Genomic DNA, 27,830 nt, shown 5'->3' with positions numbered 1-27,830 from the left:
GAGGCAGATTGGCAATGAAGCATTCGAGGTGGCTTGAGCCCAAACAAGTCCCGGCAGCCCCTCGGCCAGCTCAGGAATGCGGGCGGCTGGATTCCATTCCCAGAGGGGAGAAACTCACCCCCGGCGGGAGGGGATGGCAAATAAAAGCCGAAAAGAACTCGGAGGAGGCCAGTCGCCGCCAGCTAAGCGGCCCAGGCACCTTCAACCTTACTCTGTTTTGTAGCAAGGGGCGGCTAGGTGAGATTTTTTTTTTTTTAAATTGTACCTCCAGCGCTTTTCACGCGTTCCTTGCATACACCTTTAGCCTCAACAGGTTAGCAGCCGCTGGTGGTTGTTGGTCGCTGGCAAAGCAAAGGAGCGTGAGGGTTTTGTGGCTGGGCTCACAGCCGCGCTCAGTCACAAGGCGGTAGCTTTGGTTTCGCGCCTGGAGGGAATCCCCCGTTGTGATTTGAGAGCCTGGCTTGGTTGGTTGTATAGACCTAGCCGGTTGTGCTTAGTTTAATAAATTATGGTTAAACTTTGCTGTCGCGGGATGCGGGAATTCCAGGGGGAGTTTGCGTACAGAGGTGCCCTGGGAGCTGTACCTGGGGACAGAAATCCAGGCACCTGCGGTGCAGTGCTAGGACCATCTGAATGTCGCCATCTGAAAAGCAACAAGTGATGGGGCAGAAAAGAAGAAATGGTGAAATCTAAATTTGTTTACTACCGGTTCTGTGGGCGTGGCTTGGTGGGCGTGGCAGGAGGATACTGCAAAATCCCCATTCCCACCCCGGGGCCAGCCAGAGGTGATATTTGCTGATTCTCCAAACTGCTCAAAATTTCCACTACCGGTTCTCCAGAACCTGCTGGATTTCATCCCTGGCCAGAGGGCTTGGTCCCACCTCCTGTTTTGCATTTCTTTTTTTTTTAATTTTTTTTTGCTGTCTGACTGAGCTTCTACATAGTTAATGATGCTCCTTTTAATATGTTTAGTTCTAAAATGTGATATATTTTTCTGTTAAGTGAGACATTTGCTAAGTGAGTTTTGCCCCATTTTATGATTTTTCTTGCCGCAGTTGTTAAGTGAATCACTATCGTTGATAAATTAGTAACCCAGTTGTTATGTGAATCTGGCTTCCCCATTAACGCTGGTTGTCAAAAAGTTGCAAAAGGGATCACATGACCTTGGGATATAGCAATGGTCATAAGTATGAACCAGTTGCCAAGCATCTGAATTTTGATTGTGGGGTGCTACAAAAGTTGTAACTGTGAAAAATGGTCATAAGTCACTTTTTTCAGTGCTGTTGTAACTGAACTGTCACTAAATGAACTGTTGTAAGTCGAGGACTACCTGTAGTGCTTTTGACAAGTAAGCCACAAGGCTATTTAAAGGAGGACTAGGGTTCCAGAAGGATTAACTGTATCATTGTTTTTAAGTAAGCACAGTATACGCACACACCAGGGTAACCCAATAACTTCTGCATAGGCTCATGATGTACACAAAGAACATGCCCAATTTAGATCAACACCACCCTTGCATATTCCTCCAATGCCATTGGGTTTTCAAAGGTCAATGACAGGGATAGCTTTCAGTCCAGGACAAATGTTCAAGCATAAATTAGCAGCCCTTCTTAGCAGCTTTGATAAGAATATCTGCCATTACTTTTTTCTTCCTGAAGCCAAACCACAGTAACACCTCCACTTCCTTCTCTCGTCCTTATCTGTTGAATGGCGGAAATTTTTCCCACTCTCCTGACAGTGGCCAGCATGTCTCCCTGCTTCTCTTAATGCACAAAGTAAATACAACAATGTGAAGAGTCTGGGTATGCCATGATTTGCCTCCTTGTTTTTCCACTTCCATATCTGGGTACCACTTGGAATACAGAACACCACTACTGTATATGTGCCAGTGTTGTAGTCAATAACAAAAGTAGGGAAATGCCTCCAGTGATTTGGAAAAAAATGCCATTAAACCTATTGGTATTTAATTTAACTCCATCTAAACTAACCAAAGTTTTCCAGGTGGCTCCTATTTAAATTGCCAGACTGAATTAAGGTCTCAGTTTAAAATAAACAAAGGTATATTTTTATAATGTGCTATTCTGGCAAAAACTTGAGTCCATCTTGAAAATCTTGTCCTCTGATTCTCTTGCCTGATTTGGACAGACAGTGTTCTTATTCCTGCCCTGGAAAAAGAAAACATTGAACTGTACTCCCAAACAATGCCCTTCCATTGATTATTATTACCATATTATACATTTGAGAAAAGAGAAATTTGCAAAAGACAACCTGTGATCTTCTCTATGCAAAGCTGAAGTATTGCAGTCAGATTTTGAACTACATGCCTATGTAGTCCATGATAGTGTCTATTCTGACTGGCAGAGGCTTTCTGGAATCTTGAGCAAAGAAATGTTATTTCTCTGTTTTTAACTGGGATTAATTGTGATTATCCTAGAATTGGCCCAACTTGGAATCAAGCACAAAAGCAACCTAGTTTTTCTTAGCACAATCATCTCCTGCATAACAGGAAAACAAAATCAGACTAACCAATGGAATCAATATTTTATTTCTTTGATATTATACATTTTTAATAGTTAGCATAGGCTAATGGTTAGTGTTGGCTATAAATCTTTTTCCTGTGCAAGACAAAGAATTTAAAGAGCTTCTGAGTCTGCAGCTATTAGGAAATAACACGAGGAAGACAAATGCCTCCCCTGTGTGCATAAGTGGGGGAGCAGAAGAAATCTACAGTGGTTTCTAGGGAACAGTTACATATCAATATGCAGCAATAGCAGTCCATGCATTCAGTTCCCCAAGGCAAAAAAATAAAATTGGTATATATCCTATGGGTTTTTTTAAAAAAAAAACAACTATATTTTATTAAACTGATCTTTTGTTGTATTTAATAGTGCAACAACCTCATCTTCCAAATCTGATCTATAAAATGGGACACCTCATTCCAGCAAATGGGAAGATTGGTCACAGCAGGCATGAAAAAGTGCTACTTGTTATGCATTTTTTTTTAAATTGAACTGCATTCTGGTTAACATTCAAGGCAGCCCTTAAAATGAAAGGAAAAAACATCAAAGGAACAAAGCCAATTAAAATATTTAAAATATTAAAAGGACAATCAAAACAATAAAAACCACCCAGTAGCATTAACTATTCATAATGTTCAAAAACTAGAATACAAAAAAAACACAAATTAACTATTAAAAGTACATAGAGATAGAAAAAATATTTAAATTTAAATAAGCTTCTAAATGAAAATCTAGTAAAGCTTGCAGGAGACAGGCAATTGCAAAAAATGGAAGTGTATGTGAAGCTGAGAAACAACAAACACAAGAAATGCAGTTCCTGTTTGTGAAAATGGGCCCTTGAACTAGACCCGTGATGGCAAACCTATGGCACGCATTCAGGTCTGCTGCGCATGCACACCTCCCGCCAGCCAGCTGGTCTTTGGGTCTCTGCCGTGCATTCAGGGGGGTGGGGCATATGTGGGACACACACACACATATGCGTGAGGGGGGCGCACTTGGGGGGCCACACGCGCATGCGGGGATGGGGCGCATGCAGGGGCCACACACATGTGCAGAGGGTGGGCTGCATGCACAGGGATTGCACGTGCATTGCATTTTGGGGGTTTGGGCACGCGCATGCTTTGGGCACTCAGCCCGGAAAAGGTTAGCCATCACTGAACTAGACAAATCCTGCCTTGGATATTCCTTTCTCCTTAATAGATTCTATTAATCAAAAGTTTTAAGTTTGAAATTATGTAATATTCTGTCTTTATTTTAGTTCATCTAAACTCATGGGTTCTTTACCTTTGCTTGTATTTGAAATTACTTGCCATGCAGCTGATCTGAATAATACTAAAAACTAGTTTTTATATTGCTTCCTAAATCTTTTATCAAATAACTTCAGTAATTTATATAAAATTGCTATAAGAGACTGAGCGGTATTAGCCTTGCATTGTAAGCAAGGCTGAATCTGGGTTCTCAGGGCATTCAGTAAAACCAATTGGTGACAAGGCTTTGGTCAAAAAATCCCACATGGTAGCCATAATGGTACCATAGAAGTTTCCCTTTTTTTTTATGTGTGTCACATACACTGCGATAAGAAGTATAACCAGCTACAAAGATTCATTTATCATGCTACTTCTTGCTATCCCCTCCTGCAGAACATTCCTACCATCCCCGCTTTCCTTTGTCCTTTCTTTAGGCAAGTGTTCCCATTTCCTAGTAAAGCCCTATGCTACAGTCACCTACCATGTTTATTTTCTAATCATTCTTCTGGAATCCATTGAAGGCCTTGAAGTATTTTTTAAAATAAAGATGTTGATGGAGACTGCTGCTTTCCAGAATGCCCAATTCCCATTTCTTTCTTTCAAAATTAAAATATTATTAACATGTAAAAAAGTGAGGTGTGTCATGGAGTCCAGCGAAGTTCTGTAAGCACACTGGTACTTCCCAATACTACATTGGGGAACTTGATACTAAGCCATCGTGTGGATAGATTTATTTTGGCTTAGTGCATGATGTGAATCAAGTTTCCTCCAGTTCTAAGCAATTCATAGTTAAAGTGAATTTTGGACTGCCTGTCTTAGAGTTTCTTCTTTTAACTAGGGTGCCTGCAATTTCCCCAGTTAAGAAACAAATCCCCTCTCTGCAATCTCTGGGAATGAATGAAAAGTAGTAACATTCTTCCAGGTTGGGGAATTAAATAGTTACATCTAATCAGTCATCAGCATCTATGGAAGATACCATAATAAAGCATTAAATCAAGGTGAAGTGATGGCTGACAGTGCTGTGTATGCTTGGCATGTACAAATTATAATAAAGATTTTCTTGAACTTAGACAGAGAGTGAGAGAGAAATGTGAAAGGAATGAAAGGCATGAAAGCTGGTTGGGCGACTTTGGGCCGGTCACTCTCCCTCACCCCAATGCATTTACATGGTTGTGATTGTAGAGAAAGTAGGAAGTGAAAGCAGTAGATACACCACTTTGATTGATACAAAATAAAGCCAAGATGTAAATCTTAATATTTTTGTTATTATCAAACTGAATCAATCTATTACAAGATGAGGGCTTCTTCTCTAATTATGAAATATAAATTCCATACATTATGGAATGTAATTTATCACTCTGGTCCAGTACAGATTGATAGACATGATTTTTTTAAAAACTTTCTAGTCTGCTTCAAAATCATCCTGGCAGCTTCTGTGTCTAAGGAAGGACTAGAACTTACATTCTAGGCACTTTACCATACTGGCATTTATAAAACCAAACACCATGACTTGGTCAATGGTCATTGTGCTACACGATAAAATACAAAGTACATCATCAGTAAAGAAAAGTAAACTTAAAATATAACTGGATGAAATAATTCCATAAATAGTATGACTCTTCATAAAAGTTTTCATAAAACAAGTAACAGAATAACAGAATATTTTACAGCAAAATCAACTACCGGTATATATTGGATGTAAAACCTAATTTCTTCTACCTGCCACTTAAGTTTTCAGAGACTGGTCCTTTATCCAGCCTTCATCCAAATATACAAAGCGGCATTAGAAATGTTAATCTTCTTAAATGGATGCCATTATTGTGTATTTTAAATATATCATATTTAAATATATCATATTGATATATTTATTGTGTTCTGCAGTGAAATACTAATAGAAGTTTATACAGAATTTCTGCCATTATTTTCAGGCAAGTAAATATAGACTTCAGTCTGGCATACTGTATGGCACCCTTTTGGGTTGACTACTCTAATTTGCTGAATAAAATGCCCATCTTGAGCCAGCACAGCCAGTGGAGCACATCCAGTTAGGGCACACTATAGAAACTTGAGTATCTATCAGGTCATGTAACAATGTAAGCCATGTTGTGTTTTATTTGCTATGTTTTTAATGCATCCCATGAAGCCAACAATTGGTATTAAACACTATAGTTTATGGTTTAGCTAATCTATGACCAGTCATTTGGGCTATTTCAACAAATTATAGTTGAGTATAGTGATTTTATACAATATGTATTCCAACCTGACCTTTAAAGATGATCTGCTCGTGGTGCTCGCAGTGGACAATTTCTGCAGAAGGGAATTGTCTGAATGTGCAGATTTTCAAGCGAGAAAGGTGAAGACTTTTTTCAGCTGGAAATTTTTAATTTCCTATATAATTTTAAATTCCTCATTTCTTTATTTCTGTTTTACTTATTTTATTTCTTATGTTTGTTTGGACATCGCCAACAGATTCAGAGCATATGGGTACGCTTAGGAGGGCACTGACTTTTCGAACTTGCCTTATCTATGTTTCCTGGAAAAATACATGGGAATATCCCACTCGGGGGGAATCCACTTAAGGTTAGGTCTCCATGAATTTGGAGAGCAAAATGGCTATCACCAACGGATTCAGAATGCATGTGTATGCTTAAGCAGGCACTGCCTTTTTGAGCCTGCCCTATCCACGTTTTGTGGTAAAATACATGAGAAAATCCCATTGGGAAACAAATCTGCTTAGGGTTAGGGTTAGGTCTCGGTTAATTGAAAGAGCAAAATGGACATGGCTAAAGAATTTGGAGCACATGGGTATGGTTGTGAGGGTGCTGTCTTTTCGAGCATGCCTTAACTACATTTCCTGTTAGAATACATGGGAAAATTCCATTGTGGGCAAATCAACTTAGGGTTAGGTCTCCATGAATTTGGAAAGCAAAATGGACATCACCAATGGATTCAGAGCACATGGGTATTCTTAAGACAGCACTGACTTTCCAAGCCTGCCTTGTCTACATTTCCTGGTAAAATACATGAAAAAATCCCATTGGGGGGAAATCCACTTAGGATTAGGGTGGGCTCTCCATGAATTCAGAGATTAAAATGGATATCGCCAACGGATTTGGAATGCATGGGTATTCTTAGGAGGGTGCTGAATTTTCGAGCATCTGTATCTACTTTTCCTGGTAAGGCAATTCATGGAGACCTAACCTTAATGCTTTGTATATTTTTCTTAATGCTTAATAAAGAAATTAAGTGTTAAAAAACTAGCTCCAAAGCCTGGCTTAAGATATATGTTATCAACCCAAAAAATTCGAAGATTTTTATTAAAAAATTCACAGCTGAAAAAAAATCTTCACCATTGTCACTTGTAAACCTGCATATTCAGATAATTCCCTTCTGATAATTCCCTTTAACAATTGTCCATTGTTAAATGTTCTTGACTCATAGTAGTCACATACATCACCTAGATTTTCTCCTATATTATCTCTCCCTAACCTGGTCTGTCATGTCTTCCAACTGTACATTAAAGTAAGCCAAGTATGAAGTTTGAGAACCATGGTCAACACAGTATAAATCACCTAGTAAAATTCTAAATTGTAATAAGGGAGGTTTTATAGTTTGCAGCTAACTAGTTGGAATATACAGAGTTTTATTTATTGCATTTCTCAACCTACAGGTCTCGCCACAATTTTATGCTGGTTTTCTTTATGTGAAAAGCATAATACAAATTATGAAGGGCACATTTATCCAAACATGTCAGATTCCAAGCCACCAAATAAAGAAGACTCAACTTATAGGGAAGTCTAAAATTGAGACTTACTGGCTATAGTGCAGCATCTATATCCGTTTGCCTCTACTCAGGATTGTACACTTTTGTCATGTGTTCTTTTAGTGATGTTTCATATCTGACAGGACATACCCTCCCACTAGGAAAAGAGTGTTTTATTATAAAACTGTAAAAAAAATACACTTGGTTCTTTACATAAACAAAGAGCTGCCGTTACTCCATTTTTAATTTTAGTGCTTTATCATCTCAGCTTTCATTTACTCCCAAGGCTCATGGAAGGTTTTTCTTATGGCTAATATCTGTTTATTTGTTAATATGGTCATTTCTTCTTGGCTTATTCAAACCCAGACCCTAGATAAGTGCCTTTGTTTGTGAGACATCCTGGCTGGTGCCACTTGTAAGTTCTTGAGAATCCCATTCTTGGTCTTGAGAGCCTTTGGATATCTTCCTTCTCAAGCCTTCAGTAACCACCACAATTGTTGACTGGTTTTACATAAGGGTGGAGAATAAAACAAGAAGATTCTCTCTCTCTTGGTCAGTCTCTCTCTCTCTCCCTCTCTCTCCCTCCCTCTCCCCCTCTCTCCCTCCCTCCCTCTTTCTCTTTCTCTCTCTTTCTCCTATCTGATGTTTTAAGAATTTACTGCCTTCCCTTCAGCCAGCTTCTTCTTCTCCCTTCTTTAAAACATCCAGCTCCTTCCTTTATTTTGAGAAGAAATAAAGGTAAATTCACATGTTATCTATCATACTCTACACAGAATTTCTAATCAAAGAAAGAAAATGATTGTGGTGCATTTCTTGGAGAATGCAAATACTATGGTTATGAAAAAATCAAAAAAATGGAAACATTTTATGACAAATCGGTTGATGTTTAATAAGGTGTTGAAGGGGAGGTGGACACAAAGATCTATAGTTCCACATATAAGTAATAGGTACTATAGTTAAGTTACTGCATGTTTAATTCCTACCTTTCTCATTGATTGCTAAGAATACTCTGACCACTGTATGAAAAGATTGTTCTAAACAACTAAATAGATAAAATAATTGTGAGCTTCCAAAGCCATTCATAATAATTCCTTGTACAAACTACATATAATTCAGGTAATTTAGACATTCCCTCAGGTTTAATAGAAAATAGCATAAAGAGGAACTTTTGAGTTGTATTTCATGTATTTCTCTATCATTTCAGTGTCATTCCTAATTAGCCACACTGTTTTTGTAATTAAACTGTGGGGGGAATGCTGTGGCAGTCATCCTAATAGTTGCTCTCTTTGTAATAACATATATTTTAATGGTTTAAACAAATCTTCTCTGCAGATTGGCCCTTGGGTTAATATTATGCAGCTTTGAAAGCTGCACAATTTTGAATGTTGGAAACACAGAGAAATGTTCTCTTGTAGAAGTAGGTAACTAGTTCAGCAACTGAGGTTGCTGATTAAGCTGATTAAGGTTACCATATTTGAAAAGCTATGATTGGTAAAGTTGGAGATATTTTCCTTGAAGCCTGCTTTATGAAATCTACAGCTTGATGCTAGAAATAGGTGTTGTTTACTCTTTAAAATAAAGAGTAGCAGCTGCTGTTATCAATGTGGAGAAAATAATATATGAGTTTTCCTCACAAAATGTACACCAAGGGGAAAAAAAGTCAACCTGTTTGGGGAAAAAATATGAATTTCCAGATCTACAACATTAGCAGCTCCAACTGCCTTTAGGCCAGAGTAAGAAGGGCCTCATTTGCCAGAATATTTTCTTCCCCTGGCCACAGCACCCATTCAAGATTGAGTTCAATACTGAGCCTAGATCTGGAACAGGACTTAGAATAGAGAGCACATTTTGTCATCAGCTCTAACTTTTGATCCAGCTCCACCAGCACCAGGAGTCATCATATTTCTGAGTAAAAAGGACCCCACTTGCCTGGATAGGAGACCTGCATACAAAATTACATCCTGCACTGCCAAAATGGATGGGGGAAGAGATTGCATTGAGGAAGAAGAAAGAAGTGGATTTTATCTGTAGAAAGTCAGCACCCACCCACCCTCCTAGAGAATGAAATATTTTGGGGAATATTAAAAAGGCAGATTAGAATATTTCCCCTAAAGGAGAAATGAAAAAAAAAAAATCTTAAGGGAGGCAGAAACCAGCACCAGTCTCCCTGCCCCAAGCAGAAACTGAGGAGGCCAGCTTTTAGTAATGCAGATTTGGTAATCCATTCAGAAAGACTGGGCCAGATAGGAACTCCAGATAAGCAATTAGGTTGACAAGATTAACTCAGACAAACACCTATTTGCATTTCCCCTTCTGCCCATAGAGCCAGCCATGACCCCATAAGAATCTCACAACAGATAGTAGAATATTAAAGCACATGTTCTTCCACAGGAACAGGAAGCTCAAATACAAAGCCCGAAGACCCATTCCCAACACCATGTTGTCAGCTGTCCCAGAACCACATGCTGCTGGTGGTTCTGCTTCATCTATAAACCAACTTTCTTTCCAATCAGCCTCCATTTTATTCCTGACTTGAAACTGGACCCGGAATTTTTCTTCCTACATATCAATTGATTTCTGCCATCAAGTCACTGTACACTCTTTGCAACCACATAATAGACCTTCTCTAGATTGAACTTCCCCCACTCTGACTGTTAAATTTCCCTGCACATATCATTGCAAGATTGAATTTGTCCACCTTGCTGCTAATCATTTTCTTCTTCTCTTTCCTTTCATCCATTTCAGCATTATGAACTTCTCTAAAATTTGATAATATAATGAATTCTGAACTGATTTATTCTGTGATCCATTTGTTTTGTTTTGTTTTCTTGGCTACTCATAGTATTCTCAGGAATCTTTTCAAACACCAAGGTTCATTACTAATATTTACTTTCACCTCCTTCGGCTGTCACAAAGAAAAGCACTTCTTGCAGGATTCTGACTTTTGTAGGTATACAGTAGAGATGTCATAGCACCTGAATATCTTCTTCAAAGCCTTCATTGCTACCTTACCAGCTGCTAATCTGTGGCATATTTCTTGACTGCTGGTTGTTTTATTGTTGATAGTCAATCCTAAAAGACAGACACTATCCACAATTTCAACGTCTTCATTGTCAGTTCTAAGACTAGCAATAAGTACCTGCTGTCATTGCTTAGATCTTTATATTTTAAAGTTTTTTTTCATTGTGCTTCTTTCATCACTAGAGCTTGCAGGTCATTTACATTTTCAGCTATCAAGAATCATATCACGGGCGCATTGCAGGTTATTTATGTATCTTCCACACTCAATTTTAAAACCACATTCACCTTTCAGTGCAGTGTCCTTTAATTTGTATTTAGCATTTGACTTGAATAAATAAGAAGTATATAACCTTATCTTACTTCTTGGTTGAACTGGAGCCAATTATTTAACCATATTCTGTCTTAATATAATTTATGCATGAGAACAGTGAGACATTTTTGGATCACTATTTTCCTAAAGGCATTCTACAGCCTGACATGGCCAACACAATAAACACCTTTCTGCACTCAATAAAGCACATCAACAAAGCAGAAGCAATAATGTATATTATTCTTTGGCCTTTTCTAAACCCAGAAACATCTTGAATTTCTTTCCCCTGGTTCCATATCAATAAGGTTCACAACTTCAAAACAATTCTTGTTCTTCTTGAAAATAGTGACTATATACACAAGTTCATATAAAACATATAGTGGCTTTGGTCTTTTGCTCTAGCTTGATTTGGAAATTCATGAGTAGTTTTTGATCTGGTCCACAATCAGATCCTGACTACAACTTTGCTGTTATAACAACTCTTCCTTGCAGCAATAACATAGTCAATTTTATTTTTGTGCACTACATTGGAAGTCTCAGTGAGCTAGAGTATGCTGAGAAGGGTACAGTGAGGAAGGGGCCTAATAAAGAGGAGATGGTGCTTCCTTGGGTTGTTTGGTTGGAAATAGTTTAGGCAGATGAGGTGAAGGACCAATTCCAGGAAAAAAGAACCTTATAGTCTTGAGAAAAATCCCTGAGATTATAGGTGGAGATGAAGATATAGAGCCTACTTAGTGGTATTAGAGAACATGGAGGCAGGAAGTCAGAAGTCAGCAAGGGGGTTGAAAATCCTGATGAGTCCAATAACTGGGGAAGGAATGGGAAAGGAGGGCTACTGGGAGGAAGGCTGGAGAGTGCTCTGTGGCCTATCCTGCTGAGTACCAAGAATGGACACAGGAATCATAGAGACTGTCAGGAAGCTAGAGAGTTAGGGAGGGGGATGGATTGTAATAACAAAGAGCTGAGGGAAATATGATCGGGTGCAGGGAACAAGTCTGTATAGGAAAAGAGCCTTGATAGTACAGTGGTTTAGTGCACCCTGTTATTAACACAGATGCCTGAAATTTCTGCTGGTTCGAATCTCTCCAAGGCTCAAGGTTGACTCAGCCTTCCATCCTTTCTAAGGTAGGTGAAATGAGGACCCAGTTTGTGGGGGCAATAAGCTGACTTTGTATAAAATATACAAAAGTATGAAGGCTATTGCTTAACGCATTGTAAGCCACCCTGAGTCTCCGGAGAAGGGCGGCATATAAATCAAATTAAAAAAAAAAAGGGGGAGATGGAAATTTTGGTTCCAATCCCCTCTTCCAGTCCTTCAGTCTCAGACAGGGTTATGAATGCCAGATCATTCAAGTCCTTGGACTTATGGTGGTTCTACCAAATCCCAACTCTATCTTTAATAAGGTCCTGATCCTCTGTTTCTTAATACTGGAGAAGGTAACAGGCCTTGCATTTGTCAACAAACCTGGCTGAAGAAGGATCGGCTGTTCCTCTATCCAAGATCTGCCCAATTGGTGACAGGTGGTTTACAGCTTTGACATCAAAGTTGCAGAACAGGTTAGGGCAGGAGAGATGTTTTTTTGTTTTTCTTTTTATGCCTTCAAGTCATTCTCAACTTCTAGAGATGATATGGGCATGTCCATGCAGTTTTCTTGGCAGCATTTTGCACATGTTTGTCATTACCTTCTTCCTAGGGCTAAGAGACACAGAATGACTGACCTAAACCACCTACCCAGCTGGCTTTGTGATTAAGGCAGGACTAGAACTATGCTCTCTTATAGGAAGAAATAGTGCATGTGACAATCTATGAGAACTTGATGGCTAAATGTGTTGCCCTATATATGAAATTGAGTGCCAAGGACAATTGATAATTCTGCCGGTGTGCAATCCCCATTCTGCTCAGCAGACTCACTTTCCAAGCTCCTTGTCCGTCACGACATTGTGGTGGATTCCTCAAGGAAATCTTCCTTTCAGTGGGAAATCTTCCCTTGAGTGGGAAGAACTGACTACCAGGACTCATGCTACCACTCAGTTGGTCTTCTACAATGCATTCTGTTCTACAAGGAGCCCCATTTGAAGCCTATCTGGAAATGCAAGTTATCCAAAATGCAGCAGCCTGCTTCTTGTGTGGCATTCATCACAATGAGGCACGATGGATGCAAATAGATTTCCAGGTGTAATTCAAAGTGATAGTTTTGCTTAGCAAAGCCCTATATGGCTGGCACTGACTTACTCTCAGGTATACCTTCTCCAATAAGTTTCAATTTGTTTGAGTCAATCCTCCGTGTGTTGGTGATGTCCAATTTTATTAAAGTGAGGAGGTCTGAGAAAAGAAAATCAGTTTGTTTTTTATTTATGTCAGTAAGATTCTGGAATCATTTCCTTCTGGAAATAAGACTTTTTCACTTCCAGAAGTTGTTTTAAACAGAGCACTTCTGAAGGATTCTTTGGGCCACATTACCAGGGGCAAAATCCAGCAGGTTCTGACAGGTTCTGGAGAACCGGTAGCGGAAATTTTGAGCAATTTGGAGAACCGGCAGCGGAAACTTTGAGTAGTTTGGAGAACCAGCAAATACCACCTCTGGCTGGCCCCAGAGTAGGGTGGGAATGGAGATTTTGCAATACCCTTCCCCCAGGAGTGGAGAAGGAATGGAGATTTTGCAGTATCCTTCCCCTGCCACGCCCACCAAACCACGCCCACAGAATCGGTAGTAAAACAATTTGGATTTCACCACTGCCCATTACCATTTGTCAAGGACAAGTTTAAAAATTGGAAAGAGGCTCATATACTGTAACAAAAGCAAAATATGAGGAAATAGCCCAAATCTACAAGTATGAAGTCAGGAATGTAAGACTTGGGATGAAGTGAGGCTTACAATATTTTTATTTATCATTTTCCTGCTTCCCCTCCCCCTCTGGATCAACCAAGTGTTGATCCCTTTGGTTGGGACAAGGGAATTGACCAATCAGCTGAGCCTGATGTCATGGGCTGAGAGACAGTAACTGGTTTCTGGCTGGTGCCTTAACCACTAGACCAGGGGTCTTCAACCTTGGCAACTTTAAGACTTGTGGACTTCAATTCCCAGAATTCTGGGAATTGAAGTCCACAAGTCTTAAAGTTGCCAAGGTTGGAGACCCTCTGCACTAGACCAAACTGGCTCTCAAGGCTTGTGATAAATGCAACAAATAACCAAAAAAAGTTATGAAACATGGATGAAAAAAACAAGAATGAATTTTAACAATGAAAAAATGTTAAGTTCATCAGTTAAGAAACAGAAGTAAAAAATGTAGAGCTATAGGATAAGGGATAGCTGGCTTGACAATGATACCTGTAAAAAGTTATTGGAAAAAAATCTTCATTACTAACTGAAACAGAGACTAAAAGATGTTAACCATGAGAAGACTCAGAGAAGAATATGATAGTGCTCTTCAAATATCAAAAAGAGTGTCACACTGAAAAAGGCAACTGTGTGTACTCTATAATTTCAGGAGACAGAACACCAAGTAACAAATTTTAGCTATAGGTTTTCTCTGTTGTTAGAGAAACGCTCCTGGCAGTTCAATAATCACCAGTAAAAAGTTGCCTTTGATTGAGCATGTGTTGTGGCCCGTACGCGGCCTGTGCGGCTAGTGGTTGATTCGGACAATGAGGCTGAGATTCAGCCAGGGCCTTCAGAACCTCCAGAAGCTCCCTTAAGTGAAGAGGACAAAGAGCAGCCTCTTCTCGATGTACGGGCGTGCAGAGGTGTCAAAAGGCAGGAGTGGCTCCTCAGGAGGAGGTCTCCTTGAGAGTAAGGCTTGGGGCTAATTGGCCACTCCCTTAGCCTATTTAAGGAGGAATGCTGACTGAAGCAATTTGCAGGAACAAATTCGTTCACTCTCCTTCATGCCTTGATCATAGTTCTTTGCAAATTGCTTCTGGGCTTTCTGCCAAACATAGTAAGATTAAGATTATTTATTCTTTGGATTCTTGTAGGCTGTTAAGAAAGTTAATTAACAGTCTTTGTTTGGAAAAAAAACTTATTTAATTTAGTAAACTAAGGTTTGTACAGACTTTGTGTGTCCTGCATTCTTTGGGGTCCGTAGCTGGGGCAGAACAGCATATTTACATGCAATCTAGACTGTCATCTGTCATGGATGCTATACAGAGGGGGTATTCTTCCGGTTCAGACCAGTTCAGGCAAACCGGTAGCAGTGACTGCACCCCTGTCCACCTGCCCAGATGTAATGCCATCCTATTTAGCCCCGTTTTGGAGGCTGGCCACATGCGTGGAAGGCACACAAACAAGCAAAGCGCATGTGGGAAGGCCGGGCGCTTGCGCAGAAGGCGCGCGTGCACAGCGAGCATGCATTCACACAGTGAACTGGTCGCAGGAATATGTGAAACCCACTGCTGATGCTATAATCTGAATTCCTAAATGGAGCAATGGATTGGACTCAAGTAAATAATTCTATGGTTCGATTATTCATTGTGTCATGTAAGGAAGGGTTTCATCAACAAAAAAACATGATGTCAGCCCTGGTTATCCTTAATTAGAATATTTGTATCCTATTTTCCTAGGGCTCAAAATCACTGCCAATCAGGGGTGGGTTCTAAATTTTTTTACTACTGGTTCTGTGGGCGTGGCTTATTTTGTGGGTGTGGTTTGATGGTCATGTGACAATTCTTTAGGATTTAGCAGAGGTACTGGTCTACCAGGCTTTTAACTGCTTGCAGAGCTGTACCGGTCTATCCATTTGTTTTTGGAGGCACCCGTCTACCGATTTGTTTTTGGAGGCACTGGTCTACCGATTTGTTTTTGGAGGCACCGGTCTACTCATTTGTTTTTGGAGGCACCGGTCTACCACCACACTGCCTTTTAACACTCATCAGCTATAGGGCGGCCCTTTGAAGCCCTCTGGCATGAGTTTAAACAGTTTTTTTTTCCTTCTAGCCGATCAGCTGGGACTCAGGAGGCAGCAAATAGATTGGGGACATGGCCAAATAAAAGGTAAGAATAACATGGGGGGGGGCAGCTCCCGAACAAAGAGAACCAGTTCAGTGATGTTATATTGTCACCGCTACCGGCTCGGTCGAACCGGGAGGAACCCATCACTGCTGCCCATTGCATGGCCAAGGAATACTGTATTGCAAGAGTGAGCTTTTGGCCCTTTGGGGTTTTCCCCCTTTTTCCAAGAGGAAATAGAAGTAGCAATCTCTGGAAAGCAACTTCACTCATTTTCAGCCTTAAAATTCCAAAGGTCCTTGGCTACGAATTTTGCTGCTTAGGATCATTGGTAAAATTACTAAATTTTGGTAGTCCACCTTTTTTAGTTTTTTGACAGCTTGTCCAAGTCCTTAAGGGTAGAAATTGAATTACTTTTCCTTCTAGAAGCCTCCCCACCCTTTTAATTTCTAGAAAAAATGCAACATGGAAAATTGGCCATTTCACTACTGAATTTTGTCACTGTGATAGTGAGATAGACAGGTACACATAAGGAGCTCAAGAGCTGCATGTAGCCAATGAATTCTGACTTACCCACTCTATGTTTCAGCATCAGGCACCTTCTCCTCTTAGTTTTAATTATTCTTAAATAGTTTATAAATTATCATTAAAAAGTTCACCATTTTCCTTGAGGAGGAATGGTAGAGAACTCAAAATTTACATATTTTTACTATGATTCCAATGGGATTCCATTTCCTATTTCCATAGGAAAAAACCTGCAATTAAACTTCAAAAAAAGAAACATCAAACTAGTTTGATCAGTGCCCCATCTAGCTGGGCTCTTAGTTCTCTGGTGAGTCCTTTAGAGTTACAACTGGATTCTAATATCATAATATGGCATACTGTAGTTTCATTAATCCCCAGTTGATTAAGTTCATGTACCAAACAAATTCAAACCTAGTTTATAAGCTAAAATGGATAAATTCGCACATCATATTCAGCCATGATGGTGGGAAAAACATCTTCTGCATCAAAACTGTTTGTTCCCAGCCTTTGGAAGTGGCTTCAAAGACTCAAAAATGCAGGTTGAAACCCTTGCAGCTGGATTGATTTTTTTTCTCCATTTAAATGGTAATTAAATGTAAACTCAACAATTCTCCCATTTTTACTTTGTTTATCTTAATACTATTTTCCTGATGAAGTTTTAAAATGACAGTCTTGGGCTCCAGCAAAAGGTAAAGACGGGAGAAAAACTTGTGGATAGAGAAATACATGATACTGGCTTGAATTGTTATGTTGCTCAATTCCTTTTTATTCATTTATTTTACTACTAGCTGGATACCCATGCTTCTCTACGAAATTATGTGATCGGGCTTGATAAATCAACACTTACAGCTTGAAAATTAATTCGTAGTTATGATCGGCCTCTCCTCTCCCCTTCTCTCCCTCAGCCTTGCCCCACAAAACCCTATCCTATCCTAACCCCTTCTCTCCCTCAGGCTTGCCCCACAGAAGGCTCCCATATCCTATCCCCTTCTCTTCCTCAGCCTTGCCGCACAGAGGCTTCTCCTATCCTATCCCCTTCTCTCCCTCAGGCTTGCCCCACAGAAGCCTCCCCTATCCTACCCCCTTCTCTCCTTCAGGTTTGCCACACAGATGCCTCCCCTATCCTATCCCCTGGTTGCTGCTGTGAAAGTAAAACTGAAAGTGAAACTCCTCTCCTTTGCTTGTGTTTTGCATTTGGAACATATTTCTTTTCAGGTGGGGATGGGAAATAGAACTCCTTAGCCTCGGAGCATGTTAATCATAATACTACTAAGGAAATACTAATGCTCTGATGGTCATTTCGAAAAATCCTTTCTTAGTGACCCTCTAGAAGCCAAGAGGAATGTACGTGGCAAATTTCAAGTTTGTAGGCTTTACGGTTCTGGAGATTTCGTGATTATGGCATGAGTGGTTTTTGCTTTTATATATATAGATTGTAATGTTTTCATGTCTTTCCTCAAGGCACTGCACAAAAGGGTCTCTTCTTCTTCTTACAAAAGTTTGATTAAGAGTTTGTGACAGATCTGCAGAACTCTATAATCAAATGAGAGTTAACTTTTATATCTCTCCATATGCCACACTCTTTCATGCTTACTCATGGTGAACTTTTTAACAGCTATATCCCAAGCAATCATTTAGGTCAGGATGGAAATTCAATAAAATATCTTAATCTGTTGGATTTCTACTTGTCTTTTCAAAGATGCCAAGTAGACTTTTAGCTAGCGTGCTTCCAACCCTTTCTCCAGTGACTTCCACAAAGATGAGAACAGGTGTTCTGGTTTTACCTTCATGCCTCTCCACCCTATAGGAAATGACAATAGAAAGTTACAGAACTTAAAGAAAAGGCTTTGAAGAGCAAGTAATCCTTTCTAATGCTTATATGTACGGCTATCAATATCAGCTTTTTGGGAAGTCTACAGTATGTCTACTTTTATTTTTAATTATTTAAATGCATAGGCTTCAGTATTCCTACACACAATACTTTGTGACCTTCAACCGGCCACACATAATGTGAATTTAGGATATGTTCCAATATAATGTTTGCTTTTTGCACTCTTCATGTAAGGGACCCAGTTTGGTTTTAGTAGCTAATGCATCAGGCTACAAACTAGGAAGCTGCGAGTTCTCATCCCACCTTAGGCTCAACACTAGCTGGATGACCTTGGACCAGTTGTTCTCTCTCAGTCATAGGAGGGAGCCAATGGCAAACCACTTCTAAAAAACCTTGCCAAAAAAACTGCAGGGACTTCTACAGGCAGTTTCCAGAAGTCAAAAACTGATTCAAAGACACAAAATTCCCTATAAAACAGGCTATGTTAGCGCAGTTATTGTACAATGATGCAATGTGGGTTCTCACAAGACAATATTCCCACCCACATAATGCAAATTAAAATGCCAATAGAAAAAGGCATGTAAGCAAAGCAAGAAAGACCCATACCAAATAAATGAAGAGAACTGGTCTGTTAAAAGCATAAGTGCAAGAGCCAGAGAAACAGTTGGCAAGCTTAGCATCTCCTTAAGCATCCAACATGTCTTCCTCTTCTACAGTCTTGTCTTCCAGCTCATGTAGCCTTTAAAAGTGGGGGAGGAAAACGGAAGGAGAATTTTCCTGAGCTGCAGAAATCAGTTTTTGCCTTTCATCTGCTCCATTAAGCACTAGTTAACAAAGTCAGGGTTAACACACATGGCTGCTGACTCATCCTTAGGAAGGGAATGTGTTGTGGGGAGGAGAGGAATGTGGGAACCCAGCCAGTCAGCCAGCTCCTGCCTTCTCATTGTGCACAACAGCTCTCTAGGATGCAGCTGTAAGAGAGAAAACTCAACCCACAGCCTCTGAACATTCAATGCCTGTCTCACTTCTTTGCCTCCCATCACAGGAATCAATTCGCCAGCTTCAAAAGAATGATCAGAAGCCAGCACAGGCTGTACTGTCTCCAGTGAACTGAGACCAAATGGAGCTTTACAATTGTTGCTGCTAGTAATTCTGCAGCAGCCAACCAGAATCAATCTTTCTCTCTCCCCCTCTCTCTCAATTTCCTCCTCCCGCCCCTCCTTTTTTAATCAGAAAATTTCCTGGGTGAGTATTCTAAGGGAAATGGCAAGGAAGAATGAGAAAAACAAAGAATTATAACTTCCGGTGGCAAAGGATGCTCTACCACAGAGGTGTCAAACTCAAGGCCCAGGTGTCGGATCTGGCCCGCAGGGTACTTAGATCTGGCCCGTGGGGCCGCTCTGGAAACAGCGAAGGACTGGCTCATGGTGCTTCTATCAGCGAAAACAGAGCTTGAGAGGGCCGCACACAGCCCTCCAGAGCTCTGTTTTCTCTGGTAGAAGCACCACGAGCCAGTCCTTCACTGTTTCATTTTTGCTGGCAGAGGGCTGCAGGAGGCCATGGCAGCTGAAAACGGAGCTCAGGAGCCTGTTTTTGCTGGCAAAGCACTCGGGCCTCCACAGGCACCCCGGACACGAGTGATGTTGAGCTGGCCATGCCCATCATAGCCACACCTACCCTGGCCCCCAGAGGTCAAACACAACCCTGATGTGCTCTCAATGAAATTGAGTTTAACACCCCTATTCTACCATTACCCCAGAAAGAGAGCAGCTCACTGTTTGGATCAGAATTGTATCTTTTTGTTGTTATTTTCACTGAAAATTCTCACTGGAAATTATTGCTACTTTCACATTTGGTGAGTGTAAAAAATCACAGTGTTTCAAAACCTGGCAACCTCTCCAGATGCTGATTAGGGGTTCCAGCCCCTAACAATAAGTATGGATTCCGTTTCAATGTATTATCCCACAACTGGCCTATTTCTAAGTGTAACAGACATTCAGAGGAGCAATCATTTCCTGTAGATGACACAGAAATATAGATAGTCAGCTTAATAATAGTATCCAGCTCCAAATCTCCTGGTGATATCCCTCAGTAGTTTCATGCAGATAATAAAAAATAGAGACAGAATGGAGCCCTGAGGGAACACCATATAATGGCTGCCATTTCAAGGAGCAACTGTCTCTAAGTGACACCTTCTGAAATCTTCCTGAGAGATACGAAGAAAAGGACTGCACAGCTATAGCTCCTTACTCCTAAATCTTACAGGTGATCCTTGTTTAAGAGTATCAAAAGATGTTAAGTGTTCCAAAAGAATCATCAGAATCGCATTCCCTTTGTCATTTCCTAAACAAGGTCATCCATTCTGGATAAAGCTGCCATGTTTTTGTCAGCCTGACAGTCCTCGACCTTCTTGTCCATATTAAATGTTAAAAATCCCAGTGCTAACACTTTTGTAGCACTTTTTCAACTTGCATAATATTCAGTTCCAAAGTTCCAAATCAGTTTGGACTGCTTCCATGTGTTAACTTGATTTAATAAATCAAGCGGAACATACTGGACCAATCTAGATGTTTTGCACAAATGCACGTATGAAATGAATGATCCAAATCCAAACATACATACAACGAAATTGATTTAGCCTCTACTGGATTGCACCAATAGAGGCTAAATCAATTTCGCTGTATATATGTACAATGACAATAAAAGTTGTTATTGTTGTTGTTGTTGTCAAACAGATCAAATTTAATCAGGTCCAATAGGGAAGATTGGTTTGAATCAGTTCAGATATCCAAACTGAATCAGCCTAATTTTCTAAATGTATTTGAAGTAGATTAGATTATGCATACTGATTTGAACTTTTTAAGTGCACTGGCTTTGATTCACGGATCTCTGGTAACTGTATCACAAAATAGCAGTGCATGGATCAAAATGCAAATGTAGCTCCAAGACCAATTCTGACCTTAAGTTCATGCATGGATCAAGCCAGAGATAAATCTCATAAATATGTGTTTCTTCCTTTTGGAAAGTGATTATTATTTTTCCCACACCTAGATGACCTCCAAGGTCCCTTCCAATTTTGTTACTCTATTCTATTCTATTCCATTCCATTCCATTCCATTCCACCACACATCTTTTATTCATGTAATTAGTTATCAGAGCTTAATCTTCGGCTATTTCCAACCAAGGTAGTGTACCAAGTAATGAAAGAAAATGTCTTAAAATTATTGCTTAAAAAAGAATATGAAAACTGAAAAGATGGAAACACAGGGAAGGAGTCATTTCTCTAGTACTACAATATTTCACAACCAGTGCTAATTAGCTTAGCAAGCCTAGAATAGTTGCATTCTCACCAATTACTGTTGCTGTGAATGGGGTTTGTGCTTCAAATTCATATGTTTAACTTAAATTAAGTTGTCACAAGTAGAACTTCCTGCATTTCATCTTTTTTCTGTATGCCCATGTGCATAGAGAATCTATCAGTTGAGAACAATGCTTCATGCAACTGATGTTCTGAAATGTCTATGCTAAAAAAAAGGCTTTCTATTGTTATATTGATACTATTGCAAGTTGATTCTAAATCCTGGTGCTCAGAATAAACCTAATTTTAGACACCTGAGAACAGAGATGGTAAATAACCTGATGCCCTCTAGATATTTTAGATCATCAACCCTAGCCAGGATGACCAGAAAGGAATTTGGGAACTATGGTCCAAAACATTTCATGGATATCTACTATAGAAGAATTTAGGAACACAGAGCATTGGTCCATTTAATTCATTATATTAGCATTATTTGGCAGCAGATTTAAGTAGAAATCTTTTCTAGTCCAGCATTGATCTGAAGAACATATATGTTCAAAGCATCTGCTTTGTCACTGAGTTACGGACAAGCTGTAATTCATGGGCCAATTTTTTCCATGTGAGCCTATCAAAGGTTTCTCTTTTTGTTTTAGATATCCTTTGGATCTCTTTGCTTTAGACCAGAGGTCTTCAAACTTGGCAGCTTTAAGACTTGTGGACTTCAGCTATGCTTGCTGGAGAATTCTGGGAGTTGAAGTCCACAAGTCTTAAAGCTGCCAAGTTTGAAGACCTCTGCTTTAGACCTTCTTTGGATCTCTTTGCTTTCAGAAATAGGATCGCCTTCCCTTCTGAAAGTCAAATCCTGAAAGCCTTTTCAGTTATGATTTCCACCCCAGGAAATTCTTATCTTTCTCAACCCTATTGTCTTTTTGGAGCGAGGAAGTCTTTTAGCCCAAATCATTAAATATTCCTGTGATCTGCTTTTTATCCTGTTGTTTTTGGTTCTCCTTTGTTTTCATTACTCATTAATTAATTATCACTACTATGATTCTCCACTTTTTATATTTTATTTTTGCTTACGGGCATTGCAGCAGGAATTCTTCAAAGTAAAGTTTGAAGAATTGCATAAAATAAGCCCATTCCTCAGAAGCACAAATATTTTCTCACTTGAAATTTACATATTTTTTCTTCTACAATTACTGGGGGGGACATAAAGAGTAGCCCCTGTTTTAATAGGACCAATTTAACCATTGGATAGTATTAAGAAGCTTCTGTAAACAGGAGGCTTATAGTAAGATGAAAAACAACACAGATGATCCATTTGCTATTACTGTATTTTTACTGCCAGGTATGGGGAGAGGTACTTAAGATATTTTTCCCAGCCTCATTGTCAAAAAAAACCCCTGAATTTTATGCAGCTAGACTTGGATGGATATCAGGACAAGAAAGAAGCATCTGCTTCTCTGCCTCAGGCACAAAATGGATCTTTTTTTTTTTACAAAAGAACTGCTAGAATCACTTTTTGCTGGAAGCCAGAACAAAAATGGCAGGAATTGTGAGAATTTTCTCTTTCTCTCATCCCAAAATCTCAGTAATTATCCTATTGGGGGACAGAGAATTGCATTTGTGCCATAAGAAGGAAAGAGCAAAAAATGCTGTGTTTGAATCCAGTGCGCTCAGTAGCTGGGTTCACAGAACATTGCAAACTTTAAAGTTAATAAATTTGCTCCTTTCACATAACAGGATATGCAAACAAACGAAACATACTATATTTTACTATAATGTGAATCCTGGGTCATGCAACATATTGGACCCCAAACTCCTGTATCCATTTTGATCTAGTCTATCATATGGTACAACCTAAAGATTTTATATGTGTGTCTGTTTCCATACTTATTTTTGTTCTGGTAGTTTCCATAGGAGATGGGAACTGTGTGGTGCTGCATTTGTGGATCATGGAGGTAGTTAAAGCAGTCAGTGACTCCTAATGCTTAGACACTGAGCACAGTTCTTCAATAACATATATAAAAATTCTGAAGTTCATCTCAAGATGAATATGACCTAGTCCACTAATACAGCTTTAGAAAAGGCCTATAAGATTTTAGTCTACATTTAAAAAAACAAACAAACCTAGATTTGCCAAATTATGAGAAACAATTATTTTATTTTGTGCTAATTCTGTTTCATTAGGAATATTTATTTTATTTTATTTACAATATATCTCACTTTTATTATTTTTATAAATAACTCAAGGTGGCAATCATATTAAATGCTCCTTTCTCCTTCTATTTTCCCCACAACAACTCTGTGAGGTAGGTTGGGCTGAGAGCAAGTGACTGGCCCAAAGTCATCCAGCTGGTTTTTATGCCTAAAGTGGAACTAGAACTCCATTTCTTCACCACTAGAGTGGTGCCTTAACCACTACTAGACCAAACTGGTTCTTGTGCAGGAGTCTCCAACCTTGGCAACTTTAAGCCTGGAAGACTTCAACTCCCAGCTTTGCTGGATGGGGAATTCTGGGAGTTGAAGTCCGTGAGGTTTAAAGTTGCCAAGGTTGGAGAACCCTGTTCTAATGTATCTTGTTCTGGGAAATCATACTGGAAGAAGGGTGTAACCTACTGGTAGAAGATTTATACCCAGAGGAGTCTAATAAAGATGGCCAGCAATATGGAAAACATGTCCAAAGAAGAAAGACTGTAGAAACTAAATGTGCTAGGTGGATGATGGACTCAATTTCTCTTTAAATATTGACAATACTGTCAGAGAGAGAAATTCATTCTTTCTTCTGTTGTTCCCTACAGAGCAGGACAAGATCTAATGAGGGTAAATTACAGGCAAATATATTTTCTTTGAACATCAGGAGAAACTTTTTGATAAGAGAAGTTTAGCAATGAAATCAATTGCCTATGAACATTGCATTGCCGTACATTTTCAAACAGTAGCTAGATACATATCTCTGGAGATGTTCTAAGTCTGGGTTTGCTGCACCAAGTCAAAAGGTTGAACATTTTGGGCTATAAGATCCTATTTTTTTAATTGCCTTCACAGCAGCATCCACTGCATCTTTACATAAATCAATGATATACAGTTACCATTTTCCAATGAGAAGCTACACTCCTAGCACGCTGTGTTTCACCATAAGGGGGCAAATCACTGAGGGTAAAAGTCATGCTAACTCATTCACAGTATTGGAAACAATACTTAAAATCTGGAGGCAGATGCTTGTGCATAATTCTCCCCTCTTAACAAGACTAATGGTGGGGCTTTGCTGTCCTCCCCATTAGATCATCACAAATTTATGGTAAGATTGGTGATACTTCAGAGATGGTCAGATATTTTGTGTTTTAGGCATTGTGGAAAACTATAGATGGCTTATAAGTGCTTAGCACTCATAGTTGGTAAGGCCCTCATCTCCCATTTCCCAAGTAAGAGGGTTTCTATTATGTCAGTGGAGCATTTTGCTGGGGTTTCCTAACTCCCAGACCTGCTTACACACCTCTCGGTATAATAAAGAAGTGGCTCTCCAATATTAACTTGGAGGGGTAAACACGCCAAGCTATAAAACTTTAAAGTAGTCTATTCTGTTTAATTACTTCAGTTGTCCTTCTAAACAACAGATTTCCCAACAAACACAATTTTGTATCTAATTGTATTTTTCATATATATATCATAATTGCCTCTGTACGAGAAGCTGCATTTGATGACCTCTGGGTCTGATATAGGGCTGAAGTTTTAAAATTCAGTAGCCCCCAGGGAGAAAAGAATTGCAGTGTGCCTCAAACTAAAATATGGTCAATATCTCTTCATGTTTATTAGAAGTACAGGCCAGGGGTAGGGGCAAAGAAAAGCGGGACTTCAATGCCTAAGCAAAATCAAATCTCAGATATGGTCTTTTAAATGGAATTCATTTTTCATGACTGAATTGTTTCTCAGCAGAAAGAGGGACCCATCACTCAAGCCAGTGATGAATAAGCCTACATCAGAATTAAACCATAAATCTCCATCCTCAGATACCCCTGCTCTGCTTCCAAATTGCCTGTTATTAAAACACCATCTTCTTATTAAAATACTGTTATGCTTACAAAATAAAAAAATAAAAAAAAAAACGTAGCACCACCATCACAATATACAAATATACAACTCATCTTGCAAATACTGGGTAGTTTTTAAATAAGATTTTTGCCTTTAATTCTGTATTATATAATGAATATATATTAAAATTGATAATGAAAGCAGACAAAGTGTGACAAATAAAGATTTTCCAGATTGATATAGACTCTTTTATTGCCCATCTTGTGCCATAGGTCCTACATTTATCTATATGTCTAGGTACCATGCTATCTGCATGCATTATGATTTACCAAGTAGCAATAAAAATAAACTTACCCACCCATGAACATTACAGTCTAAATGATAGAAAAAGGGACAACTAGAAATAGTATAAAGAGAACAAAGCCAAGCTGCCATAAGAAAAAGGTTCAAATGCATATTGGGACAATATCTTTTATTATTAAAACAACTCAAAGATCCCTCAAATATGTGGATTTCACTCTTCTTCATGCAAGTTGTTGTGGAAAGAGAAATTAGGGCCTGAATTAAGGACCACTTATCTAAGTAACAGCAACAGCAAGAGGGGTCTCTTAAAGTTGTGCCCCTTTCTAAGGTCTCTTTAACAAATGAAGTTAGTTGGAAAGGGAAGGGAGATGCTGCAAGCTGCCTTACTATTTGGAAGAAGCATTGTAAGGATTTAGATAAAGAATGACAGGAGATGCAGACTTGCAAATGAGGTGCTACTTGGCCCTGTGAGGTAGCATCCTTAGTGTTTGTAATATCCTTCGTGTTTTTGGGATAGACTCTTTTCCTATAACATAAACTTGTCTTGTTTTTGAAACATCCTCCTATATATGTTCCTTGGTAATAAGAGAATTAGGCAGAAGAAGCAGCTCAGGTGTCTTCAGGGCACCAAAGGAAGGGCAGCACCACAGTTTCTCCCCCCCACCCCACCCCAGCTAACATGCTCTTAACTCATTCACTGCCACATTTAACTTTAGTTTTCAACATTTATTGGCTATTTGTTGGGCTGTGCTTAGGGCATCAGATGACCATAATCCAAGCTCCTATTACACATATTTCAACCTAATTTCAATAATGGATAGAAAACATGAATTTGGTGGCAGACTTTGAAAGTGTTTGAAGGATTTTAACAGGATGTGAGATCTTGTGATTGAAGTTCTGTTCTAAGAAGAAGCTGGGTTATTGTTGCTCTACTGGCCTTCTTACTGTGGAGCAACGTCCTTGCCTGAGCTGCAATTTCAGCTGGTGAGAACCAGGAGCTCCTTAATTCCTGTTATCCACATGGTGGAGTATACTGTAACCATGACACAATTTATGCACTAAGACGTTCCATGTATTCTCAGGCTGTATGTGAAGTATCATGAACTATGAGGTCTGAGCACCGTCAATATAAATGTATATGTATATATAATAATATGAAAATAGAGCACAAATATTAGAATTATGGAAGCATCCGATTTGGTGATGCTCCTCTGATCAGGATTGGAGAGACAAAGGAGATGGTAATACTTTAATTCTCTCTTTTTAGTCTTTCCACTACATGTTTCTTATACGTATACTGTGCCTAATTGCCACTGTGAGGATGAGTTATGCATAGCTGCCCCACACTCTACCATAGGAGATATGAAAGGCCCACTTCAGTACTGCCTGTGTACAGAAAGCCTCTTCCATTGCTGAAAGTTCAAGAGAATGTCTCCCACACACTGCAAATTGCCCTGATGAAGCATTCGACTGCTGTGCCTCAACAAGGCAAAGAGTCTGATCTCCATGGTACAAAGTAATTCCCTGAGGCAAAGTATAGCCACCTGTTACTGTAGGCTTCCCTCTTGCCACCGTGTGCAGTTAGAGATGGTGTTCCATTGCCAAGGCCTGAAAAAGATCAAAGCATCAGCCACCCTGCCTTCTATCACGCTCTGTACCAACCTATTATCCCCTTTTGCACAGAATACAATCACCTTGAAACACTCAATTAGAGTGGACTAAATTGTCTTTAGCAATAAATTAATATAATGTTTCTTCCGCAGTATCTTCTGCTTTCAAACTGAAGAGACCAAAGGACGCAGCCATGGAAAGCCAACTTCCATTTATTCATTCATTTATTTAATAAAGCCGCCCACTCAACATGTAACTTAAATTACATCCTTTCTTTTAAGAACTAATTCTGAACAGAGGAGATAACAAAAGATCCTGGGCCAGACCAGACAAAACACAAATGCAAGGAGACATCTGAAGGGTAAGAATTGCAAAAGGCTGAAAGCTACCATCTTTCTGTCCATCTGATAATCAAAGCGACTTG

General features: G+C 39.4%; 1 long non-coding RNA gene across 2 annotated transcripts; it reads left to right on the top strand.

Annotated features, from left to right (window-relative positions):
* Positions 1–119: 119 nt before the first annotated feature.
* LOC139319728 (uncharacterized) lies at positions 120–27,830 on the top strand. 2 transcript variants are annotated; one of them, XR_011600650.1, is made up of 3 exons: positions 120–237; positions 15,795–15,851; positions 27,559–27,830. It is a non-coding gene; the product is annotated as an uncharacterized lncRNA (long non-coding RNA). The 2 variants fall into 2 exon arrangements; XR_011600649.1 differs by lacking the exon at positions 27,559–27,830 and adding an exon at positions 25,394–25,592.

This window comes from Pituophis catenifer, unplaced genomic scaffold (genome assembly GCF_029215685.1).
Source record: "Pituophis catenifer annectens isolate HBS135680 unplaced genomic scaffold, rPitCat1.0.hap2 SCAF_7, whole genome shotgun sequence".
Taxonomy (NCBI): Eukaryota; Metazoa; Chordata; class Lepidosauria; order Squamata; family Colubridae; genus Pituophis; species Pituophis catenifer.
This window is presented reverse-complemented; position numbering and strand designations above follow the sequence as displayed.